The following is a 7,542-nucleotide window of genomic DNA, read 5'->3' as shown; positions in this document are numbered from 1 at the left end:
AACGAACATTAAATACAAATAGCGCAGCTGTCCTGGGGTGCTGAAAATGTGTCTAAATTCAGTATTTTGGACTGATAACCATTTGGGCAAGTGTATGAAAATGTAGGCTAAACAAGCTGTCCTTTAAGCTGCAATACTTATAATAATTGACGATTATTTTAACAAATTAGAACCTAAAACGCAGGGAGGAAAACTCCCCCCCCCCATTTGCGCTAACAGAACGATCTACTCGTTATGATTTGTGTCCACATTTAAAATATATTTGTGCATAATATTTATGTTCTTAGTAGATTAATTGACTTTTTGAGAGATTCTAAAAAAAGTTTTTTTTTTTTTTTTTTTCTTTTCCTTTTTTTTTTTTTTTCTTTTTTGAGAGAGAAAGAGAGAAATTTAATTCTATCCCAAACTGAATAAATTTCAGTTATCTGAGTGTTCTGATTTATTGCATCTTTTTACTTAGAGGGAGAGTACAATTTTACTTACTTTATAAATACTGTTTAAAGAGTAAGGTAAGTCATAATCATCTAAATCTAAGTGAGTCAGTCCTTGTCATTATTGAAATCTAAATAATTTTGTCATCAAAAATTTTGGAACAATTTGTTAAAATTTTATAAAAATCTATAAAAACCTAACAAAGATTGGTAAAATCGTAAAAATCCTTTAATCGTAAAAACCGACGAATTTTTGTAAAAATTACAAAAAAAAAAAAAAAAAATCAAGCAAAAATCTGCAGGTAAGAGTGAATTACACACAGGGCTGAATTTGCCTATAAGATAAACAAGCTATTGCTTAGAGCCCATGCTTTGAAGTGGGTCCCTAATTCCCCCCCAAAAAAATTGCATGATTCGTTCCTTAAAAAATGGAAGTTGGTCGAAAAAACAAATTTCATTTTCAAGTGTTTGAATATTTGGAAACGTATGGCTACAAACCTTAAATTTTAAAATTTCTAACAAATGGTAGAGGGAGAGGAATGCCAAAATTTGTCAAAGTCAGCTCCTTGCCACATCCTGCATTAAAAATAAAAATCATGGTTCTCACATTTGTAACATATTATTCAAAATAAATTTTTGTGACTCACATGTTTTCATATCTTGCTATATATTCAATCTCGAATTTAGTATTTTGGAAATTCTTTTGTATTGATTGTTTTTATCTTACTTCTATTGCATATTGTTAATCTGTTTAGCCTGAAAAAAAAAATGAAACACTACCTCTATTCCTTTTCTTTTTCTGCACTACTTATAATTAAAAAAAGGTTGTTGTAATGAGAAATCTATAGTTTATTTTTTCTTTCAAACTTAAAATGGCTGTTTCTTAGAAAGTTCGAACAATACTGTACAACTGTTATAATCTAGTTATCAATTTCTATGTCTGTCCCATTAATCTTAATAAGGCTTCAAAATGCAGAATTTTATGTCCATTTTACCAAATTTCCTCCGGCGGAGAAACCCCCGGGACCCCTAAAATCGAGATATTCAATTTCCCACTTAAAAGGGAGCCCTGTGTCACTCTCTTAATACCAGCCCCCTCTCTTAAGGTCAATACAAAAAGGGCAGCATTAAACACACATTAATGAAAACAACACACAAAAAAGTAAAGCATGGACATGCATCACAGGCAACAGACAAAAACATGGGGGTGGGGGTTATAAAAATGTCGCTCAAAAAAAAAAAAAAAAATCCTGCCCCCCCAGGAACTTGGTCCTAAATCCGCCTATGAGAAAGCACTCGGAGATTAAATTTAAATTTTGTTATCTTTCAGGTTTTTTTTATGCCTATCAATCTTGCTACAGAAGCAAGTTGATTAAACAAAAAAAAAAAAGTGATGAACAAATATGTAATAAAATATATTAAATATCAAACCTGAAAATTAGGTAGCAACTGTAATAAGTGTGTGTGAACTGAAAAGCTACAACAGGAGAATTGATTGAATATGACACCAAAACTCCCTGTCATAGCCATTCTGTGTGAACACAGTGCAGAAAAGCTTCCATCTTTGAAAAAATAGCTTCAACTTAAGAATAGGAATTACAATTCACAACGTACTTGCAATCCAGTAGATTTGTGATTCTTGAAAGCAGACTTTGTATCAACTTTATTTCTGTTTAGGAGGTATTCATAAATGCTTATCATTGAAATCGCGGTTTTTTTTTTTTTTCTTATTTCTGTATTTAAAGGATCAGGAAAATCAGATCCGTTGATCGACAATTTTTGAGAATAGCAAAGCCTATTATACTCATTTCATGCATTAAAATACGCAGAAGACATGATTCTACCTAGAACTGAAAGAAAACAAAATTGCCTGAACACTGTAAACATCAGTCGTTAGCAATAGATTCGCCATCCATCTACTAAAGGATCGGTGAGGTCACAGCCATTGAAAGATAATTTTTAACAATAACTAAGTTTGTCTTTCTTATTTAATGCATTGAAATACGCAGAAGACATTATCCTGCTTTTTAAAGAAACACAACAAAATCGCTTTCGGTAACACCTATCTCTAACAATGGAGATTGGCCCTTAACCGGAAATAAGATTCGCTACTTCCGGTCTACGTCAGTGGTTTGTTTGTTTATTTAGGATATTTGGTGAATAGCAGTGTTCGACCTTTTGTACAAATGAAAAAATACTACGCCAAATTAAAACTACGAGTTTCACCCAGTAAACCTTTAATTTTTTATTCGCGCGAATACGATATAAAGCTTTAAAATTATTATCAACTTCATTAGCAAGAAATCATTTTCTACTCCTCTGCTTTCTGCTGAAAAAAAAAATACATTTTGTCTACGTTCGAAAAATTACACTTAAAAAACGGACTCAGTTCAACTGGTTTTGGTTTTGAATTATAAGTGTTCGATTAAAAGAGAAACATGTGCGGGCATTTGAGCCGTAACTCATAAAGCAACCTTCTATGTGAAATAGTTCAATATTCAAAGATAAAAGCACTTATTTTCAATCTAATTTATTACTTCTCTAGAATCTTCGTTTCAATCGCTACGTGAGATCTTCGTCATTCTTTAATCAAATTCCATGCTTTTTGAATAATTTTAAATCGTATCATGCTGGTTAATGACAAAACATAGAAGCATGATCTTATTATTATTATTATTTTTTTTTTGGGCAAAAAGCTTTTTTGCTGTTTTTTACTACGCATTCCTTCAATGAATAGCTTTCGAAAAGAAAGGCGCAATTGCTACTTTCGTTCGGGTGTCGGGCTGTTAATCAGAATGGCGCCAATTCGAATCCGTGCCAATAAATATCTCTTCAATATTTCTTTTTTTTTCCCGTCAGATGCTCACATGGGCAGGACTGTATTTGCCACAACCTGTTTTTTTACATGCACAATTATTGCTTTTTCACGAGTCACTACTCAGCCACACTTTTAATGATATTTATGTTTGAATTGAAAATATGTACGACCAATAGGTTAGCAATGATCAAATTATCACAACGTTGTATTTAACGAGGTTTTGTTACTGATGTCTTTAAAATACATGCCTTCTCTTTTGCGCTTACTTTTTTTTTTCGGTTCTTCTTCATAATGTTCTTCCGTTGAAATTCTTAAAGAGCGAAATACCTTATGAAACGATTGGAAGAACAGTGCGGAGTTCCGCACGGGTCGACTAGTATAATTAATTTTAACAGTGTTATTTTTTCAGAGCATGGGGCCTCCTACCTTTGCGCCTCCCCCCCCTCCTCGTGTCGCGGTGGCACTATGTACGTTACTACTCCCAATATACTATGCATTTTTTTCTTCTATTATTTAATTCTTTCTTTGACGTTGCACACGTTAAAAATTAAACCCGACCTAGGAGCATGAAAATCTTACATATATTAAATTTTATCAGCAATCGAAAGAGGCATTTAGTTATTCACTTCCGAGAATTAAAAAGGATCCAATTTTTATTTATTTATTTTTTCAGAAGTACGATATATAAATCTGCATCATGCATAAGTAATGATGTGCAAAAGTTTATACTGTTACAAATTCTGTAAATAGTAATTATTGTAGTAACGTAACCTGTAAATAGTAATTATTGTAGTAACGTAACCTGTAAATAGTAATTATTGTAGTAACGTAACCTGTAAATAGTTTCCCGTAATGAATATACAACCCCTTTTCACTCGGCTAAAGTATACGACCCCCTATTTCTTTTTTTGTTCATTGATAAAATTCGATAACGGTCTACTATTTTCCAGAAGCGTTGGGAATATTTGAGAAATCTCTTTTCGGTGTGTAAATAAGCCGTTACGCTGGATAAAAAGTTAATTTCGATTGAGAATTTGTTCTGAGAGTGTATTAGCTCTGTTTATTGCGAGGCATTTCGCGGTGTTGTTTTCGTATTTGGAAGTAAATACGTGTGTAAACGTTGAGTTTACGGTGTTGTGTGATAATTGCTTAATTGCTGATGAATAATTTAGCAGTTGTTGACAATATCTCCTGTACATAGTGTAAATAAAGCTCCTGTGTTTTTACCAAGAACTGTGTCTTCATTTCAAGAAAGTGGAAGTCGCACCGAATCCGTTACAATTGGCGCCCAACGTGGGGCTTCTTCTGGACTTTCTTGGAGTAAGTGTGACTTTGGACATTTTTTCATAAACACTGTTTGAATTTATAAACTTTGCTTTTATGGTGATTACTCGTGGAATGGATGATCAATTAAAACAACTTCTTGACGCAATCAATGCTGTAAAAAGTGATTTGACTGCAAGTTTTACTGCAAATCAAGAACAATTAAAAAATGATATGGCGGCTAATCAAGAACAATTAAAAAATGATGTGGCGGCTAATCAAGAACAATTAAAAAATGACATTGCGGCTAATCAAGAACAATTGAAAAGTGATTTAATGGTGCTGAAAAATGATTTAGCTTCTAACCAAGAGGAAATTAAAAACGACCTTACTTCGGTAAAGACTGTGATGGAAAATAAATTTAATGAGATAGAGCATCGAGTTGATGCTATTGAAGGAAAGTTTGAAGCAGTTGAAGGCCGATTCATCGCAGTGGAAAATAAAATCGAAGAGAAATTTGAAGAAAAATTGAGTACCGTTGAAGGCCGATGCAATGCTGTAGAAAATAAATTGGAAGAAGAAGATAGTAAATTTCATCAACTTAAAGAAGACATCTTTAAAGACCTGGAAAGGAGACTGGCGACCGCGGAAAGCTGCTCTGCACAGTTTGGCGCTCCCACATCGGTTGCTCGACCGTCCATTAAACTTGTCACATATGATGGGAAAACTTCGTGGCAGGTTTACAAAACTCAATTCATGATAGTGGCGGAAGCGAACGGATGGGACTCTGCTACCATCTGTTCCTGCCATCTTGCAGCATCCCTGAGAGGTGACGTAGCGGACATTCTCCAGACCCTTCCGGACAGCCAGCGCCTGGATTTCGCCGCCCTTACATCTGCGTTGGAGCTTCGCTTCGGTGAGAAGTGCCAGAAAGATTTCAGCCGACTCCAGTTGAAGTCCCGTTTCCAGAAAACCGGGGAAACCCTGCAAGAGCTAGCGGCGGACGTCGAGAGACTGCCTCATCTTGCTTTTTGCGACTGTCCTGCGGATGTTCGAGACAACCTGGCACTCAACTACTACATCGACGGGGTTCGAGATCCGGAAATCCAGAAAGCTCTACGGATGGCGGATGTCAAAGACCTGAATTCTGCTGTTGTGTATGCGATGAAGTTGGAGGCCGCCCAGCAATGCAACCCGCAAGGATCGCCATTCAATCCGCGGCGTGAAAACTGATGAGCTTGATCCGGTTTCGTCACGTTTTGCTGAACTTGAAAAGCAAATAAAAGAAATTGCAGGAACCCTCAAAAGGATTGCGGCTCCCAAGGACCAAAATCGACAACCACTTAAGTGCTGTTAATGCGGCGGCGAGGGTCACTTACGAAGAAACTGTGAAGCTCGCCAAGAAACCAGAGGGAGGAGCACCTCTCCCTTTCAGGTCCAGGAAAACTAAGCCATGGCAATCTCGCGGGGCGGAGGTCGCCAAATTGGAATGAGCCCCATCTTAAAGTTTTCCAGATTTCATCGACGAGTGGCGGCAGTAATGGACTGTTTGTTTACGCATATGTAAACAGGTTTCCCTGCGAACTGATTATTGACACTGGAGCCAATGTTACAATCATTAGAACAGATGTGGCTCGTCAATTAGGACTCAACATTCTATGGACGCCGCCCTGCGTTATCCTCCAAACTGTGACAGGTGACAAGATCGAGATTGAAGGTAAAGTAAACTTAGAAATTGTGTTTGGAAATGCCACTTACCATCATACGGCATTCGTTGCTGATATCACGGACCCCTTCATTCTCGGATTGGACTTTTTAAAGAAATATGACTTCAACCTCGACTTCAAGACTAATGAGCTGCACTCGACGAGAGAAGACATAGCCGTTTTCCCCGCAGAAAGTGATGTAAAGTCCGCTCATCAAATAATAGCCCAAACAGATTTATCGATTCCCTCAAGGTCAGAATCATTGATACCTGGCTCCATTGAAGAAAACAACATCTTTAGATTCGGCCTCATTGAATGCCCTAACCTAAACAATAACCTAAAAGGAGTGCTGGTAGCATCTACGCTTGTGGACCTTTCTAAGGATGTAATTCCTGTGAGAGTCGCCAACGTGAGTGAAAGGCCAAGGAATATCCGAAAGGGTGAAGTGTTGGCAACTTGTACTCCAGTAAACTGCATCATTAGAAGAATCAATTTCCCCGAGACTGTGTCTTCTGAGTCCTTGACATCGAAGTTAATTGGGAGTGCGTCATTATCGAAAGATCAAAGTGCTGCGGAACAATTGGTGGACGACTTCAAGCATCTGTTTTCATCTACATCGGAAGATGTTGGCCGTACGAATTTAACGCAGCATAGGATTTATACTGGAGAACACTCCCCTATTAAACAGCATCCAAGACGACTACCGTTCGCCAAGAAGGAAGAGGTTGAGACCCTCCTGAAAGAGATGCAGGAGAATGATGTCATCGAACCCTCGTCCAGTCCTTGGGCCTCTCCCATCGTCTTGATCCGAAAGAAAGATGGCTCCACTAGATTTTGTGTCGATCACCGACGGCTGAATGAAATCACCAAGAAAGACAGTTACCCTCTTCCACGGATAGACGACACCTTGGACACTCTTTCCGGACACAAGTGGTTTTCGACCCTGGACTTGAAGAGCGGCTACTGGCAGGTTGAGATACACCCTGATGACCGAGAGAAGACAGCGTTTACAACGGGACAAGGCTTATGGCAGTTTAAAGTGATGCCCTTCGGCCTCTGCAATGCACCAGCTACGTTCGAGCGTCTTATGGAGACAGTGTTAAGAGGACTTTTGTTCTTTTGTCATTTTATGTTTAAAGAAAGCTTAGTTAATTTATCTAGCTTGGTTTTCAGTAAATAAAAGCTTTATTCTTTAAGCCATACTTACGTTGTAATGATTATTTATAACAATTTTATTTACTGATAACATTTGAGCAAGCAACTAAATGGAGCAATTACTAAAACCGGAAAGGTTTGACGTGGATCCCACAAGCGTTGGCGCAGA

The sequence above is a fragment of the Uloborus diversus genome, chromosome 1 (genome assembly GCF_026930045.1).
Source record: "Uloborus diversus isolate 005 chromosome 1, Udiv.v.3.1, whole genome shotgun sequence".
In the NCBI taxonomy this organism is placed as follows: domain Eukaryota; kingdom Metazoa; phylum Arthropoda; class Arachnida; order Araneae; family Uloboridae; genus Uloborus; species Uloborus diversus.
The sequence above is the reverse complement of the archived record's forward strand: the minus strand, read 5'-3'. Positions refer to the sequence as shown.